The sequence below is a fragment of the Teleopsis dalmanni genome, chromosome 2 (assembly GCF_002237135.1).
Source record: "Teleopsis dalmanni isolate 2A chromosome 2, ASM223713v2, whole genome shotgun sequence".
Taxonomy (NCBI): Eukaryota; Metazoa; Arthropoda; class Insecta; order Diptera; family Diopsidae; genus Teleopsis; species Teleopsis dalmanni.
This window is the reverse complement of record NC_051847.1, coordinates 23229640-23242726: the sequence shown is the minus strand read 5'-3', so window position 1 is coordinate 23242726 and position 13087 is coordinate 23229640. Positions and strand designations below refer to the sequence as shown.

The 13087-nt window shown below is 27.5% G+C and overlaps 1 protein-coding gene across 2 annotated transcripts in view; it reads right to left on the bottom strand.

The window, feature by feature from the left end:
• The window catches only part of LOC119680282 (serine/threonine-protein kinase N), a 463907-nt gene that overhangs the window by 113958 nt on the left and 336862 nt on the right, over positions 1-13087 (bottom strand). The gene's annotated exons all lie outside the window — the stretch shown is intronic.

Below are 13087 nucleotides of genomic sequence, written 5' to 3'. Positions count from 1 at the left end.
CAACTTTATTTTTAAATTAGTCCGATCTACGGATCTCTCTAGCTCATACATAGCAGTGAAATTTGCTTTTTGTAAATAGTAGTTTTGGCTAATAAATCCCTTATGTATCTTTCGCTTTATCATCTGTTGATGATAAACTTTCTAAAACAAAAAAATTTATCAATCCGGGATATTCGATCTTTTTCCGTTCTGAATAAATCACCAACACATCAGTTTCGAATGGCTTGTAAAATAAACCGAATTGACATATCGAAATAAGCATCTGGGTGTGTTCATATGATAAATAAAATGTCAAAATAGCGTAAAAGTTATGATTCTTCTACTGGACAATAGATGTTGCTTTCAAGACCTTTCAACCAACCTCCATCTAGCAAATATACTCTAATAGATCCTATTTATTGTTTCAAATCATAGAATACATCGTAACTAATAAATATACTTCTTTAGACTGTATTACATTTATTTCAAGTCCTATGATGCGTTCTTACTACAAATAAACTGTTGTAGACCTTATTTAAATTCATTTCAATTTCCGTAATGCATCATAACTACCATATATGGTGTTTTGGATCTTAATAATATTTATTTAAAGTTCTCAGGGGCGTCATAACTTCTGGAACCAGTACTTCCGGTTCCGCCCATTTTGCAGTAGTAAGTCAAACTATGTTTAAATTGCCTATTCTTAATCTTTTTAATAATGAAAAAAGATTCATTGAATACTTCGCATGAATTGAAGAGTTTTGTTGAAAATTTAATTTAAAAATTCATTTCAATCTCAAAACTTTATAAAGATTAGGTAAATAAATAACATAATACCGCATTCAAATGACTCGACATTTACTTTCTGTACATAATTGCCTGTAATCTAAAAGAAGATGTCGTTAAAAAGCCAAGCTTTGTTCCTTTCATTGTCTTACTGAAACTATCTAGATTCCTTAAGTTTTCATTTCGAAACTAACTGGAATAAAATAGTTGCATCCAACACCTGAATTTGGAAGATGACTAACTAAACTAAACGCTTTATATGCATAACATAAAAACTTTTAACTAATAATAGATTGCAACAATATTTATAATTTGCATTCCACACTTTTACATATAATATTTTATTAATTTATCTATCTAAAAATTATTTGAGTGAATGAGATCATTCGGGCATTGAGTTTGAAAATATATTGAACTATTGTTGCCATTAAAAATTTAATAGAATATAGAGCAATGGCAATTGCACTGAAAAAAAAAATATGAACTTCACATAAGCATTTTTTTACATTGCAGTTAACCATTTATGAAATTAATGACAAAGATCCAACCTTATGTATGATATTTTCACACTATCGGCAATATCTTAAATGTGACAAACTTATAAAGTTTGGTTTACCATTAAAACCAGTGGTGGATAGAGAGATAAAAATGTTTTAAGTCCTTTATTAAGCTATCAAGGTATCAGTGCACATATAAGCGAACAGTAGCAATGTTAAGAACAATTACACAACGCATTAGCAAAAGACTCAAAAAATGCACACAAATGCAACATTATTAAGTCAACGACATCTGACCTTTGCTGTAAGTATTTCTGTTATAAGAACAGATAAGAAATTTTTAGTGTTTTAGTGTTCAATATTTAAACAAAAATCAGAAATAAATATTTAAAAATACCATAAATAAAAGCTTTTAGTTATATTACAAATGGTTTATGCAGTACCCATTTTCCGCAAAACAGAACCACCACTGTTTGACACACTCAAGCTACATAAATTAATGTAAATGTGTTGTATTCGAATTGTGTTATCAACAGCAAAAGTTACTAATAAATCTCGAGTATTGTGCATGTATGAGTACGTATATATGTTACTGGCTAGGTTTACTTTAAAATGTTTGTTTTTAGTGTCCCATTACACTGTTATGTACTGTTGTATAGTACTGTTATACTGTTATGTAGGTTAAGGTGTAATGTAAATATATGTAAGCTAAGCGGATTGTTATTGTTCATGTTGGTGACATTGCCTGCTTTGATGGCTTCACTTGCATTTGTAACCAACAAGCAAAAAATGTGACATAAAATGAGCATTTATGAATTCACTTTGCAGCGCAGTGCCCACATGACAATAGGTGTCCTCAACAACAATACTAACAAAAATGAACCCAACAACAAAGCTGTGAGCCACCAACAGTTACCATAACCACACTAATAAACTTAAATAATAACAATAAAGTAACAACAAACTGTTAATAGCAGTGACAACTGAAGTGCATGTCTAAGTGCTTGGAAAAATAACAGTTCGTAATAACAAGGACAAGATAATGCTAGTGAACTATAGCTGAAAAGCTGAGTGCTTTAAGTGGACAATCACATATGATTTTTTTTAGTTTTTTTAGTTTTTTTTAAATAATAAAATACATATTTATTGTAAGGTGAATGAATATGAAAGAAGCTTAATAGTATTACAAACTATTATACTATTATGGAATTTTAGTTAAAAGTTTAAGTAACTAAGTAGTCTTCATTAACCTTATTTCATTTGCGCAAATTACATTTTGCTATAATTTTTAAATATTTAAGTAACTTCCTTATTGTTAGTCATTATAATGAATAGTAAATTATTACACAAGTTAATTTTAAAAATATTAAATTATTTATTATGTTGCAATTGTATAAAACATATATAAATAAAACAAAGTGCTATTAGAGAAAGAAGTTAATAATTTTTTTAAAATATAATAATAACAATTTTTATATACACATATTGTTAACTTTATACAAAAAGGTTATTATTATTATTATTATTTATTATATTTATATATTTATAATTATTTTATTATTATTATTATTATTATTATATTATATATTATTGTGTTCAATATTCACTTGCATTTGTATTATATTAATTATTATTATTATTATTTTATTATTATATTTACATTATTTATTATTATTATTTATATTATTAAATTATATTATTATGCTAATATATTATGCACATTATATATCTTATTGTTAACTGTATACAAAAGGGTTATTATATTAATTTATTTTTATATTTATATTATTTATTATTTTTATTTATATTATTAAATTATATTATTATGCTATTATATTATGCACATTATTTATCTTATAATTGAACTCCATACAAAACGATATAAGGGTTAAGGTAGTTATAAGGATATAACTTTTGTTATGAGTTATAAGGGTGTAACAAAAAAGCTACACCCTATTTGATATGACAGCATTGTTGTAACTCACTGAAACATAATTCATAGCCACAATTAAGTTTATATATTCCAGATCTAGTAGCTTAATTAGTTGAAAGACAAGTAGTTTAGTGGTTAGCAACTTTAATCATAGCTACTGTAGCCTAAGTTCATATTTCATTGAGTGAATACATTTAATGTAAAATAATATATCTGTAGTCAAGATTAGCTCGAGAAGTTGAGTTCATTTAGCCCTGTCCGTGTATATCATTGCATATATAGGGTAATTATTAAGATCTATAGGATTTTAGATTGACCACATCTTTGATATATTATATCATTCCTCAAAAATAGATTACTCGATGTTGTCTTTCAATATAAAAGCCATTATTATCTTGTCGACTTAAAACAATGACTCTAAATATTTGTTTAAAAACAAATCTTCTCTGATATTTTTGATCATATCTCACAAATAGAATACAAAAACCATTCTTTTTTTCTTCACATAAAGCACTTTTCTTCTCTAAACGAAAATATTTCTTCTTTTCCTTAGTTGGTCATTATAGTAAAGACATGAGTCGTTCTTAGTTGCGTCCAGTAGTTTCCGCCAGCCAACTCGATCAGTGACTTGCTGTGGCCAGTTATTAGTAGCGCATGTCTTCAAACCGTTGGTCACTTTTCTTTTTTACCAAAAACACGAACATTCTCTACCGTGTTTTGTACCAACGAGTACCGAATCAAATATCTTCCTTGTCGGATCACTTTCTTCCATTCGCACGTCATGACCAAACCAGTGAAACCACTGAACTTTTTCTGTGCTTAATTATGTCAATGTCGCGGTACAAACTATGCTGGTTAGTTGGTTCAGTAGCAGGTCATTAGATAACTTTCATGTACATTAATTAGCAATTTTTCGCCGTTTTGCTACCATATTCCGCGCAAGTGCCCTAGTATGAAGAGTAGAGACTAAATATATTCCGCCGAATTTAGGTAATTTAATAGTCTTTTCATTTTCACCAGTGAGCAATCTGATTAACTATTAAAAAAATATTTTCCTAAGAACCCAACTATGTACAGCTAATACAAATAATTTTGCCTATCTAAATTGTCTCTATCATTATAATTTGTTCGCACTTGATGGATACTAAATTTCATATACAATGTTTTTGAAAATTTCTATGTTGCAAAAATGGTTTAGATACTATTATATATATGCTATAAAGTACGTACATTATAAAGTGTATTTTTCTACATGTGCAACTTATAAAAGTAACGTAAACATTAGTATCAAAGGATTTTTTAGAATTTGCACATTAAACGTATACCATTCCCTTGTAGCAAGTCCCAACCTCAGCAATTCAAAGTAAGCTTGTGGTAAGCACTTCAGTTTGTGTATTTAAGCTACTTAGAAATGGTACTGATTTACTCTGCTCAATACTACTTGGTACTTTCATATCCTTGTCCATCAAGCCATATCCTTGTCAGTGTAGTGTTCATGACGTGCACACTTTCACATTACTGCAGTCAGTTTTTAATTTTAAAATATTTTCTTCAAAATTGTTGCATTTTTACTGCAATTCTGCTGCATCTTTTTATACTCCACAATTTGATTTTTTATTTTCAGTTCTCCTATCTCTTCACCGATAGACCAACTGAAAGTTGTAGTAAAAGTTAATGGTGTGGTAAAAAAGAAAAATATATTAAAATCAAGCAATATAAGTTTGCATGTGCATTTAAGTTGAGGCGTGCATATTGACCCAAAGACCACTGAAACCCATATGAAAATGTCAACAAAAAAATTACTTTTTGTGAGTGCAAGTACTCGCATTGACTTTTGTGTCATTAGTGTAAAAGTGCTATCTAAATCTCCTACAGCAATAAGTTGGCTTTAGTGACAGGACTTAACTGTCAAAAGTGTGGACTCCTGAGAGCTTTTTACACATTTCACATTAACATTAAAAATAATAACAAAAATAAAAAGTTTATGTAAAATAGTAGTTTCACTAGAAATTATTCCTTTAACTGCTACTTTAGGGTAGAAATGGGAGTTTCAGTTCTTTTCAAAATAATTATTTTTCTTTGTAATATAATTGCATTTCTGCTATTTTAAAATTCAACCTCACATAATAATAGCTAATTTAATTTTAATAATATAAACTACTAAGTACTTGGCTAAGAATTTGTAAAGAAGTTTTAAGTTCACTTACCATTAAAAGTGTTTTAATACCATTAATCAAATTTTTATAGCTTAACAAATATCTTCAAACTTTTATTTTATATATGTAAATCCTACTATTTGGCTTTTTATTTTTTGTACTTCTAAGTTTCCCTCTTATCAAGTAAACGTGAAAATTATAATTGGTCTCAAAGGAGCTGCACTTATGCTAAAAGGATAAATGCATTTTTGCTATGTTGTACATTTAAAGGATTTGACCACAGCATTGAGGACCACTCCCTTCATGGTAACATTTCACTGGAACAGTACAAACAAAAACTGCCAAAATTGCTCAGAAACATTTAAAAATTGTTTTTTACATTTGTTTATTTTTCCAACATTTTTCTTGTTTTTTACTAAAAAAAACTGTTTACTACTCCATTTAATCTAAAATTGCCAAAAATCACATTTTACTTTTGTGCTTAACCAGCGAAAACTTTGCTAAATGTTTAGGAAGAATATTCAGAAAACTATAAAATTTACTATTACAACAAATAACAGTTAAGCTATTAAAATATATATATTTTTATACATATATATAATTCACAAATGATGCGGTAAAATAGTTAAATTTCAAATTATTATATTTATAATTTGTAAGGTAAGGTAAGAAATGGTTATCAGATAACTTCCAACACTTCAATTAGCAATTTTTCGCCGTTTTACCACAATATTCCTCGCAAGAACCTCTAAGATAGAAAAATATAGTCTAAAACCATCCCGTCGAATTTTAATAACTTAATAGACCCTTTAATAGGCCAATGAACAGTCTGATAAAATGTCAAAGAAGTACCTTCCTATTTCTAGGTTAACAATAATAATGCCTTTAAAAACACACCCATCTGAAGTCTGAATTTATAAACAATGTGATTCAACTCAGATACACTAAATACAACATTTCTGTTCATATATACTTGACTGAATCGATAAGGGTCCGATGCACACTGGCAGCAAAAAACGTCCGGTTTCATTACTCTGCCGCGAGAGAGATGGTTATTATTTGCTACTGTACACAACAGTCCTACTAGTAATTGCCCTCAGCTGAACAACGTTGACCAATATCAATAAAAAAACACTTAGTGTCACCACTTCGACATTTAAGCGATATTCAATATATGATCTAATGTATTTAACAACCGATCTACGGCATGGAGGTGGTGCCGATCATTTGTATCCTTAAATATAGTTACATAATAGCAATAAAAAATACTTGGTGCCACCACTTCGACGTTCAGGCGATACTATACTACTGTACACAGTGATGTCGCTATTGAACACTGGTCTTTAACGCTCGGTACCTAAGATAACTCACAACCGTTCAAACTGCATAGATGCGGCACCGATCGTTTTTATCCTTAAGCATTATTAGATTGTTAGATTGTTATCAATCTATTTAATGTCAAAAAAAAAACGATAATGTGCGAAAGTTGCGATTCAGAAACTTTTATAATACTTTTAAGGTAACAGTTCTACCACTCAAATAGGCCATCTGTTTCAACCGATAATATATTTAAAAACTCATTTGAATTTAATTTTTTTTGTGAAAAATTTTCTAATTATTCTCATACAATATATGTTTTGTTGTGCAAATTCAAATGCAGAAGCTTAAGCTCTGTTACACATTGTATTTACAGCAGTTTTTGCATTTATACTTTTGAGTGTTCTGCGATGGCACAAGATCATCTCTGTGCAGAAGTATTCGGCAAGAAGCGCAACAGATGTAATCAATCAAACAGCCCTGATATGGTCTGAGTGACTTTTCTCTGCTCTATAAGATACAATTACCAGTCCACAGAAAGAGTTGACGGTCTTATCTTTATCCATCTACAAAAAATGTATGGAGGATGCATAGAGAATGAGACTAAACATAGATATAGTTGTTTATTCTCGTCTTGTTTGTTTTTATATAAACTCGCTTAATTTTAAGACGACGAAATGCATTATGATTATTTAATTATTTTTGGTTTATTTTAGTTAATAACTCCAGTTGTATTGTGGATAAGCATGTATCTATAAAAAAAGCTATTCCTACTCTATTTCTCTTCCCCTTCTTAAATCAATAACCACAGTTACGTTTCGTCATGGAATAGTGATTGGACTACCATTACCAAAACGGAGTATTTTCGTTAAAATAAAATGTAAATAAAATGACACCAAAAAATTTATTAAAAGAATATTAAAACTTTAAACTTTTTCCTGTCATGTTTCACTACATCCACTTTATCCACTACACCTAAAGTTTTGTCTTTTTTTGAAAATTAATTAAAATTAAAAAACTGTTTCACACATGGTGCTAGGCAAAGTTTTGAATAATATTTTCCTTAAGTTTCATTTAAAACTTGTGTCATAAGTTTTCAGCACATACATTCATATAAGAGTACATATGGGAAGGAGTACATTAAAGGACATAAACCCCTACACTCAAATTATTTTAATAATTTTACTTACCACATATTTCCTTTTTTATTTTAATTAATTTTATGCTTTCGTAGTCATAGTTGGTTTATTATGGAAAATATTTTAAAATTTAAACTGTGTACTTATGGCTGATGTTAAATAATTTAAAAACAATTACTTTCCGATTTAACAGAGAAAATAATAATAAATATTTATCTTTAAGTGTATTTCGAAGTTTTCTGTTATATGCTCCACTTAAGAGAACAGAATCCTACAAATACAAACTTACATAGTTGGAAATTGTAGCCATTAACGGGGTATCTTGAGCATATAAAAGTTATTGTTGGGACTTACTGGAGTAACTACTATATTGTATATATTAAAAGTCTATGGGTATAATTTATCATAAATAAAACAGTGTGCGTTTGTCAAATAATTTAAATGGAACTCTATTTTCTTTAATTTTTTTGCTGTGAATAGATAGTATTCTACTATATGAGAGTTATGAGATGTGAGCATGAACTGTTAACCAGTGTTTGGAGTGTTCTAACGTATACTTTGGAGTGTTCTATGTTGGCACTAAAGTATATTCTACCATATTACCATGTGAAATGTAACCACGATGTGTAATCTTGTGTATCAACCTTACCTGTTTTTACACTTATACTTTGGAGTGTTCTGCGATGGCATTACGCCAACGAATATGATCAGCTAAATACTGCGCTTGTCTGAAATGGCCACATAATAGCCACTGCAAGTAACATTAATAATCAACAGCTAAACCAGGGCTCTGCAAAGCTAATATTTTTGCTAATATTTGTGCGGCACGCGACATATTTCTAATCTACCACAATTGAGCGTTTTTTTCTTTGTTATATTTTATTAACATCACATTATTTTATTTTTATGGTATCCCAAATAAATAAATTAAAATGTTTTAAATAATTTATTACACTTCAGGTTAATTTAGCTAATTGACAAAGATTTAACATATAACATTAGATTAAAAATATAATATACTTCATATCACAACAACTAATATTAATAATGCTAATAGTGATAAAATTGTAAATGATAAATTGATGAAGAATTATTAAAACTAAATCTTTCATTACCGTCGTGTTTTTATTTTTCTCTGGACAAATTATGAACGTCTGTTTTTATTTCTACGACCTTCCAACCTATTCAATGATTTGTATTGGCCCACGATCTTATCTGTTCTGGACGGCCCTGACCTAAACTAACTGAAAATTCTCAACAATGAAAACATATTATAATTACGCAAAAGTTGTATAAAATTGTATACCACTATCTTTAAATTTTTTTTATATTTTTTTCTGTTTTTTTACTTACTTATTTACTGATCTACCAAGAATTATCGTCATTATTTAAAGAAAACTAGTGTCATATCATTCTTATCTATTGGATAAGTTAGATAAAAACCTAGATGCTAAATTTATACATCGGCTTTAGGTCTATAAATCCGAATAATACTTCTGATGATTCCCACAAACTTCGTTCTTCGTATCCTATTATTAACTATCTGTCATTAAGTAACTTATTTATTTATTTTACAACAATGTTAGGCAAAGAAACAAGTCATAGATGATAAATCTAAAGAGACAAATTTCAGGTAAGACAACATAACATAGTAATGTTACTAATACTGTTAAACTTTTTTTAAAGTAAATAGTCTGGATTGATGAATGCTTACGATACTCATCAACAGACATTTACTTTGAATGCAGTTTTAGCGCAAAACAACAAAAGCTTAAAAGAGGATAACAAATTAAACACACACATATACAATATTTAATAAATGTCTAATAATAACTAAAAAAAATATACATCGTCCCGCTTATAGTATTTCGAAAATAATTTATAAATTTTTAACAACACTTTGAATTGAAAACATCATTATTTAATATATTATTTAATTTGTTTCTCATAGTTCGCCAAGAAAATGAGCGTATGATGAAAGAGGCCATGGATCGTGCAAGGTTCGGTAAAAATTATACAGACACTTCATCGATTATAACCTCACCAGGACTTTCAATTACACACCATCAACAGATTCCATAACAAATAAGTATATTTGACCGTAAAAGGAAATTAGATTTCCCTAAACGACAACACCTGATAAGTGAAAATCAGGGCAGTGGAGCGGGGGAAATAATACAAGCAGAAGAACTGAAACAAATAAGCAACGATGAACCGAACATTTTGCATAAAGCATTCACAAAGTTACTAACATATTTCAAAGCAACCACAATCAGAGAATTTCAAGATACAACAACAGCAGCATTAACAGCAAATGCAGTTAATACAACTACCATTACAACAACAATAGCACGCACACAAGCCACATCATCAGCTTCCACAACCCTAACAGCAACAATAATAGCAAAAACAAAAACAAAAACAACGACATCAACAAACGGAAACAACAACAATAACAACAACAGCAACAGCAAAAGCAACAAATATGGCAAAACCAATATCAGTGAAAATGTGAAATACAATGAAATGAACAGCAACAATTACATTCGCAACAGCAACAAAAACAACGCTAGTAACAGTAACAGCCAGAGCAGCAGTAACAGCCCAAGCAGCAGTAACAGCAGTAGCAGCAGAAGCAGCAGTAGTAACAACAGTGGCAATAACGGATATGCCACTGCATTAACATACAAAGAGGAGGAAATCGTTGACTTGATGTTGATAAGCGAAAATTAAACACGAAACTTGTAGTGCTGCCAACTGCAACGAATTCACAGCATTCAAGTTAAGCGGCAAAGCAAGTGTAGAAATTCATTTTCTAAACAATTTGTGAAATTTTTATTGCATTGATAACACAAATAGCAAACTACAAATGTAAAAAAAAAAACAAAATATGTTGTAATAAATTTTTTTGTATTTATTGAAAAATAAAATAATAAAATGCTACAACGGAAATATCTTAGATATTGGAGCAAAATAAAAATGCGAAACTTGTAGATGTAAAATATGTGCACAAAACTGAATTATGTAAAAATATTTTGTTTAATAAATTTAAATAGAGATTTTAAAGTATCAGATGAAGAACAAACAATTTTTATAAAATCAAAAAAAAAACAGTTACTTAGAGAAATAATTTCTGCTATAAAGTTATTACTTAAAAAGTATTTTAAAGATACTTTGAATTTTTTTATAATATATTAGATTATTTTAGTTATCAAATTTAAGTTCATTTTTTTATTATTTAACATATTTTATGCTATTTTAGTTATGAAATTTTAAATTAAATTGTTTAGTATTTCAAAATTTTTAAATTATATTATTTTTAAATGAAAGATTTTCTGACGATAATATACTATAAGCAATATAATTTATTTCTAGTTATTTTTAACATAATGTGACAGTTAACAGCATTTTTAACTATTGTGTTAAACTGTTAATTACATAGTACAAGTACATTGTTTATCGGTTTAATGAATTGTTTTAAAGTAAGCATTGTGTATTAAAAATAATTAATTCAAATTCAGAGAAAATCATTCAAACAGTAGTTTTTTTGAACAGTAGTGAACTACAACAACAAAAATTCATTTTATATTATTTTCATCAATAGAATTTTTGGCTGACCATATAGCTGTTTCGAGTATTGCCAAATACCCATTATGGTTGGTCTTGTATATAACTCCAAGACCAGATATACAGATAAATAAATTCATGACATATGCAGTAATTTTGATACCAGTGGTAGTCTGTTGGAATGGATACAGAACTTTACGCCTCTAAGATATTTAGATTTTTTGTAACCGTTTCTATTAATTTTAAAGAAATAAAAAAAGAAACTATAAGCAAAAAAATGAAACAGTGCTATGGAAATGTTTTCTTTGCAACGTCACAAATTGTCAATTAATAAACATTATACAATGAGGTCTAGAAAAAATGAAAATTTGATGCTTTGTTTTGTGATCGTACTTACTTCTTCGAAACAAAAGTCACTCAAGAATTCTTATTATATCTGTAGTGAAAATTAAATTATTAAATGATTTTTATTTTATTCATTAATAATATGCATTTGTTGAAATTATTTACTTATTTAACTATCAATAACATTTATTCTTGTTAACTGCATTAATAGTTCTTTCACGAAACTCAATATTTTCAGAGTAAAAAAGTATTAGTATGAACAAGTATGAACAAGTATTAAAAATCAACATTAAATTAATATAGAGAAAATGATATTTTAATAATTCCATTCCTGAAATTATATCAAATGAAGTCTAATATTGACTTACAATAAACCGGTAAAGAAAATTGGTTTAAAATATTGTAAATTTAACACAAATTTTAAATGAATCGGCAATGATGCGTGTTTATACCTGGAAAATAAAATCACTATATTTACTATGTTTTTCCCCGAATTAATGTAGTAAAATATTTAATGATATTTCCCTGTAACATTCGTTCTCTGTTTTCTTTTATATTATTATAGCAGAAATTATTTCTATTGAAATTAAAATTAAAAAAACAGAAAACAAATTTTAAATGAAAGTAAAGATAGGAAATATATAAAATGTTGTGTACACTGAAAAATATTTTGTGACATTATAGTTGTAGAAATATTATTATTAAATGAAAAATATTATATTGAAAAATATAAATGTAAAAAACGAATTTTATAAATGCTCAAAGAGCACAATTAAAATAAATTTGAAAAACTATATTATAGTGAAATAATCTTATTAACTAAAATTGAGATTATTTTAGGAAGACATTGAGAATATTTGTAAATTTGAAACCAAAAATAAAATAACTGAATATAATGACAAAAACACACAAAAGTTAAGAAACAACTATTTGTAGATCAATTAAGTAAAATTATATATAAAAACTTATAACTAAAATTAATATAAATTTAATTGAAATGTATAATAATTAAGTTCATTATGTATAAATTCATAGCAATTAAGTAAATGTTTGTATATGAAATTATAATATAAAATAAATAAGAAAAAATTAGTAAAATAAATTAAATAAAATTAGTAAAATAAATGAAATAAACACAAAAGATTTTACAATATAATTAAATGATTAATAAAATTTCAAATTGACTAAGAAAATAATTTAAGTATAAAGCTATTTCCATATAAAATAATTCGTTACGATAATTTTTAAGAATTAAATAAAAAAAAGGCGAGCTTGTTTTCATTAAAAAAATATATATAAAAATATAAATTTAATACTTTAATAAAACAAAATAATGTACTAATTTAAAAATAATTAATATAAAATTTG